Source organism: Cynoglossus semilaevis, chromosome 16 (genome assembly GCF_000523025.1).
Source record: "Cynoglossus semilaevis isolate Cse_v1.0 chromosome 16, Cse_v1.0, whole genome shotgun sequence".
NCBI lineage: Eukaryota > Metazoa > Chordata > Actinopteri > Pleuronectiformes > Cynoglossidae > Cynoglossus > Cynoglossus semilaevis.
Window position 1 is genome coordinate 3,780,838 of NC_024322.1, and position 14,961 is coordinate 3,795,798.

The 14,961-nt window shown below is 38.6% G+C and overlaps 1 protein-coding gene across 4 annotated transcripts in view; it reads left to right on the top strand.

Moving 5' to 3' along the window:
- phf11 (PHD finger protein 11) overlaps window positions 1-14,961 on the top strand; it is a 959,893-nt gene that overhangs the window by 168,426 nt on the left and 776,506 nt on the right. The window lies entirely within an intron of this gene.

The window sequence follows — 14,961 nt, forward strand, 5'->3', positions numbered from 1 at the left end:
GACTGGGGCGGCGGACGGGGCTGGTCAACCATTTCCTCAGAGTGTTTCCTGAACGTTTAGGTCCAGGGGAGCTGGACTGCAGGGAGTTGAGGGACGCCTGAGGCTGGAGGTTGGCCACGGACTCAGTTTTCCCATCAGAGACGGGGTAGTTTTCTAAAAAAATAAAATAAATAAATAACAGAAATAAGTTTACAATCAAATCTTATTTAAATAAATGAATCTAACCCTTCAGTTAAAGAATTTCCAAATTACCCCCTTGGTCTGTCGTCTGTCGGTTATTTTTTTGGCTTGTGGTTATGTTTATTTAGTACAGTATTATTAGTAGTAGTACTGTATGGGTTTTTCTTATTTGTACTTTGTCTTTGTGTTGACTGATGAGTATATTTTTGGCTAACAGCCATAAGAGTTTAATTTTGTTTGTTTTTTTGCTTATTGCTACTTTTAGCATTTCAAAGGCAAAGTTCCATTTATTTACATATTTTTAACCTTATATTTCATTTAAATTTTTTCCTTTTTTCTTTTACTATAAAACATAACTCTTTAGAGTTGTTACTACGTGATTTTCTTTTTATATATATATAATTTTCCTTTTCATATGTAATATTTTATGGCCATATTTCTGCCTTTTCTGAGATTTTTTTTTAAAACTGTTAGCAACTTCATTCAAATGAACATCATTTTAAGCAGTTAGGCTACCTTTAGCCAAGTATAAAAAAGTGTTTAATGTCCTCAGCTTGTTTGTTTTGGTAGATTTTATCTATTTATGTCGATTACAGACTCGAAAAGTTTTTGTTTTTCTAAGTAACGCAAATTTGTAAAAAAAAAAAGTGCATCAATTTAAAATCATCACTGAAGCCGATCGCTCTCACATCAGTGTGAAAAGTAAATAGGAAATGAATGTATTATATAAACAACACATTTCCCGACTCATTCTAAATGACAGGGCGACTGTGTGTTGGAGCTGGGTCACTCCAGCCTGAGGAGAAATGTTATTTCCGAGTACCAGAGACGATCAAAGACAGACGTTAAACTCCAGTCATGTGTCAGGAGTGAGGTGGATCAGCTGCACTCACACACGGCTCAGGGCTATACAGTAGGAAGAGGCTTCTGTGGGTTCTGTGTGTGTTGTTCTGTCAGAAAGTGAAAAGTTTACTGGTCACCAGCGTCCCCTCAGGAGGTTCCTGTACCATCAGCCTTACAATTCTTCATTATACTTCTATTCCAAGTCTCTGGAGAGTAGGTTTTACACTTGGATTATAAAAGTCATTTTTCGTAGAAATTACAAGAACCTATTAACTCTTTGTTTCTTGGATGAGGTTCAGTCTTTTTGCCCAACATGACTCACACATCAGTTCCTTCAAATTAAGCAGTTTTTTGGACTGATGACACCGTGTTTGTGGTTTATAGTTTGACTTGTTATTTTTCAGCGTTAGCAACAACATCTTCGTTGTATCAGAAAACTCCGAACAACAGCTGCAGTAGTCAAGGTCACATACAACCACCAAGGTTCTTATGTTTTTTTATTTCTTCTCTCACAACCAAGTCTGTTTGTTGTTTCAGATCTCCGATGGTAAACTATCTAGACTTGATTTGGGATTGGCCACAGCTACGGCTGAAATAATTATAAGACACACGCACGAAGCTAAAAGATAGCCAAATGCTATCAAAGACAACATATAGCCAATTAGCCAGAGGAAACAATACATGTACAAAACAAACAATACACCAGAGGAAACAATACATGTACAAAACAGTAGTGATGTAGAGGTTAATGGTTACACTGTAGGTAAACAGTTACATCTAAAGGTTAGCCCAGGTGTAGGCAAACATTTGACTTGTGGACCACAATGGGTCCTAACTTTTGACAGGGGGTCCGAGTCAGGAGCAGATAGATGGTGCGTTCGTGTGAACTATGATAAATGACATAAAGGCTAAATGCTAAAATGCTTTTAGCCTTTTCTACACCATCTATTGGGGAAATGGCAGGGAAAAGGCTAACAATAATATAAATAATTAACATCAAAGACAACATATAGCCAATTAGCCAGAGGAAACAATACATGTACAAAACAAACAATACATTGCCCATGCCTGGGTTAGCCAAAACATAATAAAAAGCTAACAAGCCAACCTAAAACCAAACCAAAAATGTCTAGAATGGAGTATAAAAATAGGTTTAAATAGACAGAGATCAATCAAATATGAATCAAACAACCAAAACCTACCCAGATACAGCTGAATTCTGAATTTCACAAAACTCAGTTTGAAATTATTATAAAGTTTAAAATCATGGAAAGACTTTTAGGTTTGTTTTGTTTTTTTCTGTTCTTTTAAAGAGACATCAAGAGTCCAACAGCACTGTTGTGTTTACTGTACGTGACTTCACTGCTGCGTCACTCTCTCATTAACATCACATCTGTTGTCACTCCGTCCCAGTGGTCACTCCTTCAAGAGAGTTTTCCAGCAGATTCAGTCATGTGCTTTTAAGTGAAGGATACGTGTCAGAGGTCACTGCCTCACCTGTGTGTGAGAGTATGTGAGAGAGAGACAGTGCAAGCAAGGCAGAGAGAGAGAGAGAGAATTCCTCAGCATGTGTCCTTGACAGCTGGCTGACCACAGAAACTCATTAAAGACTTAATAGAGCGCGCAAACACACACGTACACACACTCACACACACACACACACACGCCAACGTACACACAAACGCACCAACAGAACAGAGAGAAACTCCTGCTTCACAATGACTCCGTACATCCAGGGTCAAACGTAATTCTCAGCAGGACAGACCTGATTTAGTCGTCAGTGGGTCATGTGACATCACACAGTCGACGGAGTTAATCAACACGTTTGATTATAAGAACGTCAAAATTATTATTATTGTTATTTGAATCCAATTTAATTCATTTGTGAAGTTTAATCACGTACCAGAAATTTCTAATTAATCCAGATCACTGATAGACAAACTGCACACATGAGGACGGCGAACACACCGACTCCACCTACAGGTGGTGCTTTCATTCATTCATATTAGTTATGACTAGTTCAGTCATTTCTGTGAGGAGTATATTTAAATACAGATGTCACTGTAGTTTCATCTGTGATAAGATTAAGAGTTTCACTAACAGAGACAGGAATGTCCGTCTCTTTTTGGTCTGTCCACAGGCCCCTGCCCCACGTCTTTGGAAAATTTAATAATCTAATCTGGACCTCAGATATTTATCTATTTATTTCAATTCAAGCTGAAAAACAGAATAACAACAAATGAAAGTTGGTTTTATTTCTATAATCAGCCATTCATGAACTTTACGTACAGTTAGTAGAGGAGCTCTTCAAACTATTAGGAACTGTTATTACTACTATTTAGAATATATTTGCTAAAATAGTCTCTTTTTTAGCTTTGTACCTCCGTCATTATATTAAGATTTTTTAATCACTTTTTCTTAAATTTATGACTGACTACATTTGCAATTCCTGCATCTCAGAGATTTTTAAAAAAAATCTATTTCTTGTTAAGGATTTTAAGCAGTAGTACAAATACTCTGTAGCGTACAGTAATGTGTGTGTGTGTGCAACAGAAGACTGTGACACTGATGGCAAAAGTCAGGTGAGAGGACACAAGTGGGCTGTTGTTCAGAAGCCGAGTGAAAACACAGAAGGTCTACTGTTAAAAATCAATCACTCAGTATCTTTAATCATGCACGCACACACACACACACACAAGCATACACACACACACACACAACCTCACACACACAGACACAGATCTGGTGTCCAGTCATCCAGTACTAGCCTGAAATGCTGCAGGATAGGGTTTGTTCTCACATTCTCTGGGGCTAACACACACACACACACACAGGCTCCCGCACTTGTGCACACAGACACACACAATGGCACCATTGATAAATACAGTCTGAGCCCATCTCTCCTATACAGTTGCACTGATACAGATACGCTCGACGACATATTTCTGTTTGTCCCAAAACTACAACAGCATTCAATAAAACTGTAAAGACAGTTGTTATTTGTGTGAAAAGCACTCAGTAGCCGTCGTTGGCCCCGCCCACTTCCTCTCCTCCCATGCGTGCCGTTCGGTAGATGATGAGAAGAGACAGTAATCTGGGAAGATGGCATTCCTCTCATTCCTTCTCTGTGTCTTTTTCTTTCTCTTTCATTCCCTTCATATCTGACGAGACACTGTGTTGCAGCATTACTCAGCTAACCAGATGGTAACATGTTGCAATGAACTAGAATAGAATCTGCTTCGGTTCCCCTTATCAGGATACAAGGAGAAACTGCCAGTGTAGCAGCAAAAACCCTGAGGACAATATTTTTTCCACCTCAGGAAACATTAATTTGTCAGACGTAAAAAGGACTTGTTTATTTTGTTGTTTATTGATCAGTTTTGGAAATAGACCTTTAACATTTAGATCACGGAGGCAAAAGAGAAGCTCTAACAGACTCTAAAAGCAGCTGACATCATTTGGAAGGCAAATTAAAGTCTAACTATAATTAACATACTGCTGTATATATCGCTAGAGTCCTGTTGTGCACATCAGCAAAAAGTATCTTCAACTGTTGTTGATGAAACCCAAATACCAAAGCAGCAGACATGCAGCCTTTAGGTCAAACCTGCCTAATATTGGGCTGAGATCCTTCAAAGGCAGCTGTAAAAGTCACAAAAGGAAAAACTGAGCGCCTTTTAGATCCAAGTATGACGTTATTCAAAATCATTTTGACCAAACGGTCGAGACAAGCACGTTTCTCTGCACTGAACAGCTTTTTTTTTCTGTTCACTTTTTAGATCGGAGTGGACGTTGATGTTAACGCAGCAACATTAATACTCTAATAATATTTTAGTCAGCAAGTATGCACAGCTTTGAAGAAGTATTCTGCATTAAAAAAGTAAATAATTACTGTATTTTCCAGACTACAAGTCACTCGGGAGTATAAGCCGCACCAGCCAAAAAATGCATAACGAAGAGGAAAAACCATATATAAGTCACTTTGGTGTATAATTCGCACCAGTGCCCTCTAGCGACCGTTAGTGTGAAAATAACAAACGTGAAATTATATATTTTATATATAGTATAAGTCGCAGACTCAACCAAAGGATGAAAAAAGTGTGACTTATAGTCCAGAAAATACGGTATCTATGAGATTAGATATCATCTGAATATTTGATAATCAGACAACAATGATTATATGATTAAGCAGGAGAGCAAAGACAAAGATAAGGCTTTTCCTGTCCATTATCTCAGCTAGAATTCTGTGCGTGTGTGTGTGCGCCTCAGGGTCAGAGTAGTTTCCGGCCCATCCTCAGGTTTAATGGGTAATGGATGGGACGCAGGATCAGTTTACACCCCTAACAGTCAGTCACTCTGTCACCATGGAGTGAATGGCTAAGACAGGAAGTGCTTCTAGACTGATGTGTACGAGAAGAAAAAAAATGCAAGTACAATAAAAACAACAACAACAGCAGCAGCAGCTGCGATGTACACCACCTGACCTGACCTGACTGTACAGGCAGCTCTTTTAAAGCTCCTGTAGCTCACACATCATTGCTGAAAATATACTATGATCACAGAACAGTGGAATCCTCTGTTGCTGCAACGTATCAGCTCCCCCAGTGTCAGATCAATAAGGTCTAATCCAATCCAAGCCACCCAGAAACTGCTCAAGTTGAGAAAAATGGCTAATGTTGGACATACAAATCAAAAGTATATCTATTATTACCCAGGATATAATACAAGGACGTATTATTAAACTGTGCAAATATTGATCAAATACAGAATAATTAAGAAGCAGGAAAGGTTAACAAGAGTTAACCAGAGAACTAGCAAAAAATGTCCCACAACCTAGCCCAAAATATTAAAAAACAGAATATAAGATAGATGAAGTATATTCTGAGAAAACTGAGCACAAAAAAAAAATCAAACATTGCAAAAAGACAAAGACAAAAATACTTCTGTCAAAAGTTAAATTAATTCACTTCCTTATGCATAACAGAAAATCTATCTAAAAACAAAAAAGAAATAAAGGACAGATGCCAAATTACAATGAAACTCTTTCTTGTCGTATTACCTCGACTCCTCTTTAAAGGCTTCTAAATATGTTGACTTGTGTGTGGTGTTTATACTGCTGTATCACAGAGGGAAACACCTGCTACTACTATGATACTAATATGATACTAAGATACTGCACTGTATGTGTACGAAACTGTAGTAATGTAGTGGTTAATGGTTGCATCATAGGTAAACAGATGTACATCTGAAGGTTAGCCAAAACATATTTAAAAAATAACAAGCCAACCAAAACCAAAACCAAAAATGACTGAATGACAAGTGACACAGATGACCTGTGATTAATCAAATGAATCACATGACAATCATTGAATTACAGGAAGATAACACGCGACAAACATGCAAACGTCTAGTCACAGCCATGACTGAAACCAGAGGAACTCGTTCAGCTACATGCCAGAACGATACTACAGCCTGCAACACCGCAGCAGACAGTAAGTTCAGAGGCTGAGGGGGCCGAAGTCCACCGTCTGCTCACAGTCACAACTAAGTTAACCTTCAGCTAGAAGATAGCTAAAGGCTAAGCGTACACAAACCAGCGGAACGTTGACGGCACTTCAACTGCAGTGTGTCCTGATTAAAACACTGCTCAGGCCCAGGTCTCGGAGTACGTTGCTGTCCAACGGTGGACAGTTTGGTGGCTGAGTGTCCTGCTCAGGGACACATCAGAATGTAGCTGGACTTGTCAAGCAACAGTTCCAGCCTATGAAGTTTTACCGTATGTTTTGGTGGTACATGTTGGTCAAAGATCTTTTTAGTAGACAGACGTTAGAGTGTTCTAGATACAGTTCAATTCAAGGTTTTTAGGCATATTTTTCTGGGTATTGATTATTCATGTTTACTAGTTTAGGTAGGTCCAGGTTGTTGGCCACCAGAGTGAGTTAATTATTCTAGAAATCTGAGGCAACATTTGGACCAAAGCTAGAAGGATTCTCTGGACGCCTTCTTAAGGCAACCTTAAGGACAAGGCAAGTGATTCCCCTAAGCATGATAGGGTAATTTTTCAATCAAATACACTTTTCAACCCTCATTGTTTTAAGTTCTAGTTTCCTTTATTTAACCAGCTAAAGCCCACCGAGGGAGAGCTGGCCTAGAGGTCAGCAGCAGACCACAGAAAAACAATAATATTTACAAGATCAGTTCAATATAATTGATTTAACCTCGAATGACCTGTTAAAATTATCCCTTAAATTCGGCAACATTTCCTCTTCCCAATATCTTTTAATACAAAGGCAAACAAGTAGGTCGCGACTTAGTGCCAAAACATTTTTAAAATGAGGAAATATCCAATGAAAACACTGCTTCCTTGATTGTTTTGACTTGAGATCTTTTTTCCCTTAATGTTTTAGAAAGTTTTGACTACATTTTTTTTTTTAATTTTCTACACAGGAAGGTCGTTAGTGTGCTTAGATCGAAAGCAATTCCTAGCTTCTACATGTCAATGTTAGCTACAAAGAAAATCAGTGACAACCTGGACAACGTGCTGGCACAGAGGCGTTATATTATTATTAAACTTTGCCTTGTTTGATACCATGGTTTTACTACATGTCGCTCCAAAGAGGCTGATTTCAGATGTGTTGTTATTGGTCAGATTTAAGGTCAGTGCTTACTCTCAGCTCTACATTGAACAGGTGTAAACCAGAACTGCATTTCAACTCCCACTACAACAACAGACAACCGAGCAGACATTTGGACTTTTACTGACAACTGACAGAGGTTTCATCTCCATGTTGAGTGTGAGGACACAGTCATCGACAGGTGAAAAACAAAGCTTGACTCATGAAACACTTACAGTATCTGGGCTCGTGTCGTAACCTGCTACAGAACCAGCACACACCCATACACCCATACACTCATATAATAAAGCACACCCAGGGAGGGAAACAACATTGCTCAACACAACAGAGAAACAAAGACAGAAGCTGTCCTTGTCTCCGTGTGTCCCCCCGCTGTCCAGGCAACACTTTGTCTCAGTTCGTCCATGTGACACAGAGGTTCCTGTTTCGCAACTCGCAAATCAGTTTCAACAGCATCAACTACAGAATTCATATATAAAAATTAAAGAATCAGCAAAAGTTCCTCTTGGTTCAGGACAAACTCAGAGAAACAGACCCGCCGAATCTGCCTGGTTTTAAAGAGCACACAAAAACAAATCTACAACTACACTTCAAGCCTACACACTCAGAGGCTCACTGACACACACAGACACAACATCTTATCCCACCTGCGCCGCCGCCGCAGCAGCAGCAGCAGCATCGAGCCAGGATCCATCCACAGCAGCGCCGGCCTCGCTTCATCCTCACTGCCTTGCATGCATCCTGGTCTCACACTTCTTTACAGCCGTCTAACACACAGTCACAAAGACACACACGCATGTGGCCTGAACAGCACACACGCTGGTTGACTGACTGACTGACTCCAGAACAAATGAACAAGAGTTCCAAATCTGCACAGCTGAGATTCAGAGAGAGAGAGAGAGAGAGAGAGTGGGAGGAGGAGCCTACACACCCACACGCACACACACACACCTATATATTTCTTTTTCAGACATTGACTTTAATAGTTCCACACACAGTTTCATAGTTCCACAGTGAAATTGAGAATTAAGTTCATGCATGTGTGTGTGTGTGTGTGTGTGTGTGGAAATTGAGGAAATAAGTGACTTTTCAGATATCAGTACTGTAACACACACTCTCTCACACACACTGACATTTTACTCTACAAACTAAACAGTGAACCACAGTTCTGCTGGACGTTTGTATCAGTTTACTCGATTGCTTCCTTGTCCTTGAGCCTACTGTTTACTATTAGAAGAATAAGTTGTACCAGGAAAACACTGCTGACCTATCAGACAGCAGACAGACAGAGTACTGACAGATGACTGTTTCATATCTCAGATCTGTACCTGCAGCTTGGCTTCCCTGCCTTCTGACTTTGGGATTTTGATGGAACCTGATGCCAAAGAAAACTATTAAATCGTAGAATAGACAGGAGTCAATCTGTTATAATAAAACCTGTCGTGTGCTACATTGATGGTCAAGGATCGGAATTCCCTTTTCTAATAATTTTAAAGTTGGCAAATAGACATGAAGGCCTCAGATCAGGGCAGCACAGACCTAAATATTATAACAATTTATAAATATACACAGTGACTGACAACTGATCTGGAAATATTGATACATAATCTACAGCCATGTACAATTATCCAAAAGTTCAGTTCAGAAGTTTAATTTTTACTACCTAAAGCAGAGGTTTGATCTGACCTGAGGTCAGTACGAAACCGCTGTTTTAAAGGAATAGGTGTGCTCCAGCAGAGGGCACTGTAAGTTTGTTTGGTTTGTTTGTTGGAAGGCAAGATAAACAGGTCTTCTGCCTGGGCAGATTCTGTACTAAAGAATGTTAAGACGTTATATTTCAGTTGGTGGAGTTCTACAGAACCTGTGAATAACACGTCATACTGGTCTTCACCGTTTGTCAATCAAACTATGACACATAAAACCCTGAAGTCTCTGACATCAACAAACTACATGGTCCGACAGGCCAAACAAATACACACAATTAAAGGAATTAAAACTGAATATTTTGGGTTGACGGGTTCTACAGAACCAATAGACATTCTTTTTTTTTTTTTTTTTACCCACTACACTGACTTACTGAAGTCACTGTCTGAATCAGGCCAAAGCTCAGCATCTGAAGGAACCGTGAGAAACTTTTGTGTGTGTGTGTCTCACCTTGGAGGTAGACAGCACACTGAACTGCACTTAGCCCAGATAAAGTTTATGCAGCAACACAGTTTCCCTGCAGTGTCCCATTTTGTGCACCACTACCAGAGTTACACAGCAAAAAACATGACAGAACTCCAAACTCAAACATAAACCAACATGAACACAAGTTCCATTATAAACCATGTCCTGAGGTCCCCTTGGACAATAAGCATTTCATTAATAAACAGATACAAGATCATTTTCCATCAGTCTATAGACTGAGCCTGGGCTGCAAAACCAGCAATTCACAGCCTGCGTCACTGCCCATGCATTCAAATGTGTTTAAAAAAACCCCATAATGGAATAATCTTTACAAATAAATTAACTGGACCAAAACCTTTATTTTGACAGACCTACGTTACACATCTATGCTGGAGGACACACCACAGTTGTCAGATGGAGCAACAGGGAACAGTGGGTTTTAATTAAAATGGCGAGTGGGAAACAACTATCACAGCTCCAGGACAGGTGATGCCTTTAAACCAGCATTATGTATAAAACAGTATATAATATTATTAGGTTGATAATGACTATAATTTATATATATATTTTAAACATTACATATTTCGTATGCCATATAACTAAATAAAAAAGGCCACAAACTTGTCTCCTGTGTCTTTACAGTAGTGGAGAAAAGGACAAGGAGACCTACTTTATAGAGCAGCAGTCATGAGACTTCACACACACACACACACACACACTCCTTCAGAGCGAAGGCTGGGGTTGAATTTTACTCAGCAGCCGTTAATTAGAGTCTTAGGGTTAATTAACAGTTTGACTCGTTATTAACAAATGAGGAACAATTCAATTAATCACAGTCACGCTCGTGTACAGAGGGGACCTGTAATATTCAAATGTAATAGTGTGTGTGTGTGTTTTTGTGTTTATTTCCATGTGTAACGGTCACAAAGCCTGAATTTGCATGTTTCTACAGCAACACATTAGAGAGAGAATTTTTCCTCACCAGTAATAAAAAGACAAAAATTGCAAGGCAAATAAGACGAGCACTGTTCGAAGTAACACCTAAAAAAGAAACTGCAGTTATATAACTGTACCGCCCTATAGTAAATTCTACAGGTGCATTGGGGTGAGTTTGTGCCCAGCATGCTGCCCTCTGTTGACATTTACACTTAGTAAGTTGTCACATTTCTGCGTAAGCAGAAACACAAACCAGTGGGTGGCAGCAATGCGACTAAAAAGATAACAGCAGCTGTTAAAACTCTGAATAAAAATGAGGAAAGGGAGGAGGACGACCACCTCACAACCACGTCTCAAAGCCAGACTATTGTTGTCTTTATATATCTTCAACATTCTAACTCAAGGGTTTGTTTATTGCCTATAACAGTGTCACGTCAGATTAATCAGGTTCAGATTAACGTCTTTTTTAAAGTTCACCAAACATACATTTGCAACTGCTCACATTAACAACCATTTTACCAAACAGATAGATACCAAAGCCAAACACCTCTTCACCTTGATGAACATGTGAAACAAACTAGATCGATTTTTGCATAAAGCTCTGAATAAATAAATTACATATTTCTGCAGTTTCTATATCCAACCAACAGAGGTCAATGCAGGTCTATTTCACTGGAGTTTTATGTAACAAACATTAAATTATTAAATCAGTAAAAAATGTGAATTAAATTAAATAGAAGGTGTGCATTTGATCAACTTTTATTTATTCTACAATGGAAACAAACTAAACAAACGTAGGGATATGTTGTTCCCAAAGGGGACAAATAAGGAGCTAAATTATTATTATAATAATTATTATTGACATATTTCAAGATATTTGAGAACCTCAAAAATGTACCGAATTGCTTATTGCTATTGGACCTCAGAGGTAATGTGTGTTTCTGACATAAATCCACATGAACGTCCCCTCATGTATGGATTTAAACTCAGCGTTGCCGCCTACTTAATAATTTTAATACATAATTGACTAGCACAGCTGAGATAACCTTTGACCTTGCAATGTGGGCAGCATCTTTATCATAATTTCATGTACACTTTTTTTGTTATTTAGAAAAATGATTATGTTTTAAGATATCCAGAAGAGTCAAACTTTAGAAATTGCTATTTTTACACGACTTTCTAAGGTTTTTAGATAACCTTTGGCAGGTTTTTCAATATTCTTTGCTGAGCAACACATTAGCTTATGCTAAAATAAACTGTACAACCCTTTGGCATAAGAACACCAGGTTAAAGCCACAGGACCGCAGGCGTATTTATTCTGTCAACGTTACTCAAACTGAACGAGAATAGAATGGAAGTGATCGAATTCTAACAAACTAATGTTTTAGGTTGAACTTTTTTGTTCCTACCTTTTCCTGAGCTGAAGAAACAGTCCATCTCCACACTGGAGCGAGAGTGGGACACGCAGAGAGCAGAGCTGGGAACCAGACCCTCCTGTGGTGGGCTGCGGTCTGTGGTACGAACCAGACACCAGCCTGGACGCTCGCTGGGCCTCTCCAGAAGCTCCACCGTCTGACCTGGACGCAGGGAGAATATTGTAGGTGGGTTTTTCAGCTCCAAAGATATTTAATACTGAAGACAGACCACAGGAGCAGGGCAGAGCCGGGCTGAGCTGCTCTGACAGGAGTGAACGTTTCTGTCAGTCTCACCTGTGCTGACTGACATCTCTGTGCTGCATCCTGCTGTGAAGTCGTGGAGAACCACCGTCAGCTCACAGCCACCAGAGAGCTGCAGAGAGACGTTTGAAGACAGAGGTTAAATGGTTGAAACACGACATGTCATGTCATGAAAAGTCAAAACCAGGACAAATTTGACAAAGTGGACAAAGTGAGGTCAGATACAGCATTGTTTCCCAAAGACTGGGTCGCAACCCTCAGGTGGGTCCCAAAAGATTTGTTTTGTACCAAGAAAAAGAGTTTGGTAAAAACACTGACACATTTAATTACATCACAGAAATCCCATCACTGATTGCCTCTCTGAAATGTTATACTTCACACATTGTATTGAAACAGTTTGAAAAGACTTAAGAACAATATTAGCCTGATATATTTTTACTGTCAAGACTCAGCAAACAGGCACCACCCAAACACACTTACTCGGAATTAAATGAATTAACCACAGGCTGAAGAAACAGTTGAGAGTGTGTGTATGTGTGTAAGAAAGATAGAGAGAGAGAGGGAGATAGAGAGAGAGAGAGCTCAACCCAAACCTCAAGTTCTTATTTCTTCTCATTAACAGAGGACTATTTTGATCCTCTAGGAAACAGTTCTGTATTAAAATATAAACAAAAGTCCTCAAACGGTTTAAGACAACATGTCAATAAAACACAGGACAAAATAAAGGAACAAAAACAAATGAAACATTCTTCTGAACATAGTTATCATAGTCAGCTTAACAGAAAGTGAGCAGAGCTTTTACAGCAATTACACTTTTTACTCGGGAACATTGCGCCCTGCTGTCCAGTAAACCGTGTCACTTAAATTAAGAACTGATTCCATGTTTCAATGAACAAATGTTGGTATAATGAACTCATCTATCCACTCTGCTGAATAGGCCAAGGAACATTAGTGTAGTCAGTACTAATGTGTGTCTTCAGGTGTTTTATTATTGTTTGTTTTGTAACAGAACAAATCATTAAGGCAATAAAAAATGTTACCGGAAGGGGGAAAAAGAAAAGTCTGACTTGTGCGAAGATGTTCTTAATAAAAAGCAGTCTCAAAGTATCAATTTTTTTTGTGAATGATATAAATATTAGAATGCAGTATTGGCACAGTAATGATACAAGGACTGCTGTTGTCTATAGCAACTACAGAATAAATCCTGTTCAAGGATCCTAAAGATCTAAACCAGGACTTCTCAAAGTACAGAACGGGGTCCGCATCCAGACCGCATGCCAATACAGTCCTGACCACAGACTGAGCCTGTATCTGGTGTAATGAGTGCATGGGTGAGTGAGTAAGTTCACATAAATGTCATTATGTTGTGGACCACTGAACCTAAGATCCAGAGCTTTTATTCACTTTTAATTCATATTATTTCAAATACTTTTATAAAGGTGAAAATGTAAAAGATTATTCAGGTACAATAAGCTAAAGGTAGAAGAATGTGTTGTTTGAATCACCATCATACAGTCATAGTGATATGCTATTTTCACATTGAACAATTATATTCATTCATTTAAGATACATATATATATATATAAATAATTAAACTGTTAGAAACTTAATACTAAAATACTGGGTACCAAGTACCTGATGAGACTTATTTTATTTTAATGCATGCAGCCATTAATAATGTGGACTGTTGACTGTGCAGCTGTTAATATCATCAGTCAGTCAGATGGCTGTTAGGAGTTAATGATTGACAGGATGTGACAGGAAATAAAACCAAAGCCCTACCCTTGAGGTTTATGGTACAGTACGTTCCGTTATATGACCTGCTGCAAAGATTTGATAAAGCAGTTATTGAAAGAGCAAATCAGAGCTGATGCAAACACTTCACGGCGCTATAAACGGCCATGATACTGCTGAGGTTGGTGAATCTGAAGAACAGCACGAAACAAAAAAAAAAAAATTACATATACAGTCAGAAACCAGACGCTCGAATAGAAACCATTATTTTCACTCCAAAAATAATACTCATTATTCAAAATAACTGACCCGACCAATCATAGTAATGCTTTCTTCTATTTGAAAAGAACACCCTTAAATGAAGAAAAAGTATTAAAATACACTTTACACTTTAATAACACTTTAATAATATGAATCTAAATATTCTGACATGTACATTATAGTTACATGGTGAAAACATAAAAGGGAAATGTCACTTGATTTAACTGAAATAAAGCTGTGCATTTCAAAATAAAAGCATGACCATCCCGACCTGGTGTAATCTGATGATCTGTGTCCTGTACAAACACTCTGTCAGCTGATGAGCTGTTTACACCTGTGTGTGGTCATCAATTCAGAGATGACCTGCATCAGTCAAGTCACAATAAAAGTACTGTTTTAATATAAACAGTGTGAATTTCCCCCACTTTGGAACATTGGGAATTTCCACACTGTGGGATAAAAAGGGGAGTTAAAAAGAAAAAAAAAAAAAAATAGTCTTTCTAGGACTTTTACAGTTTAAAAAATTA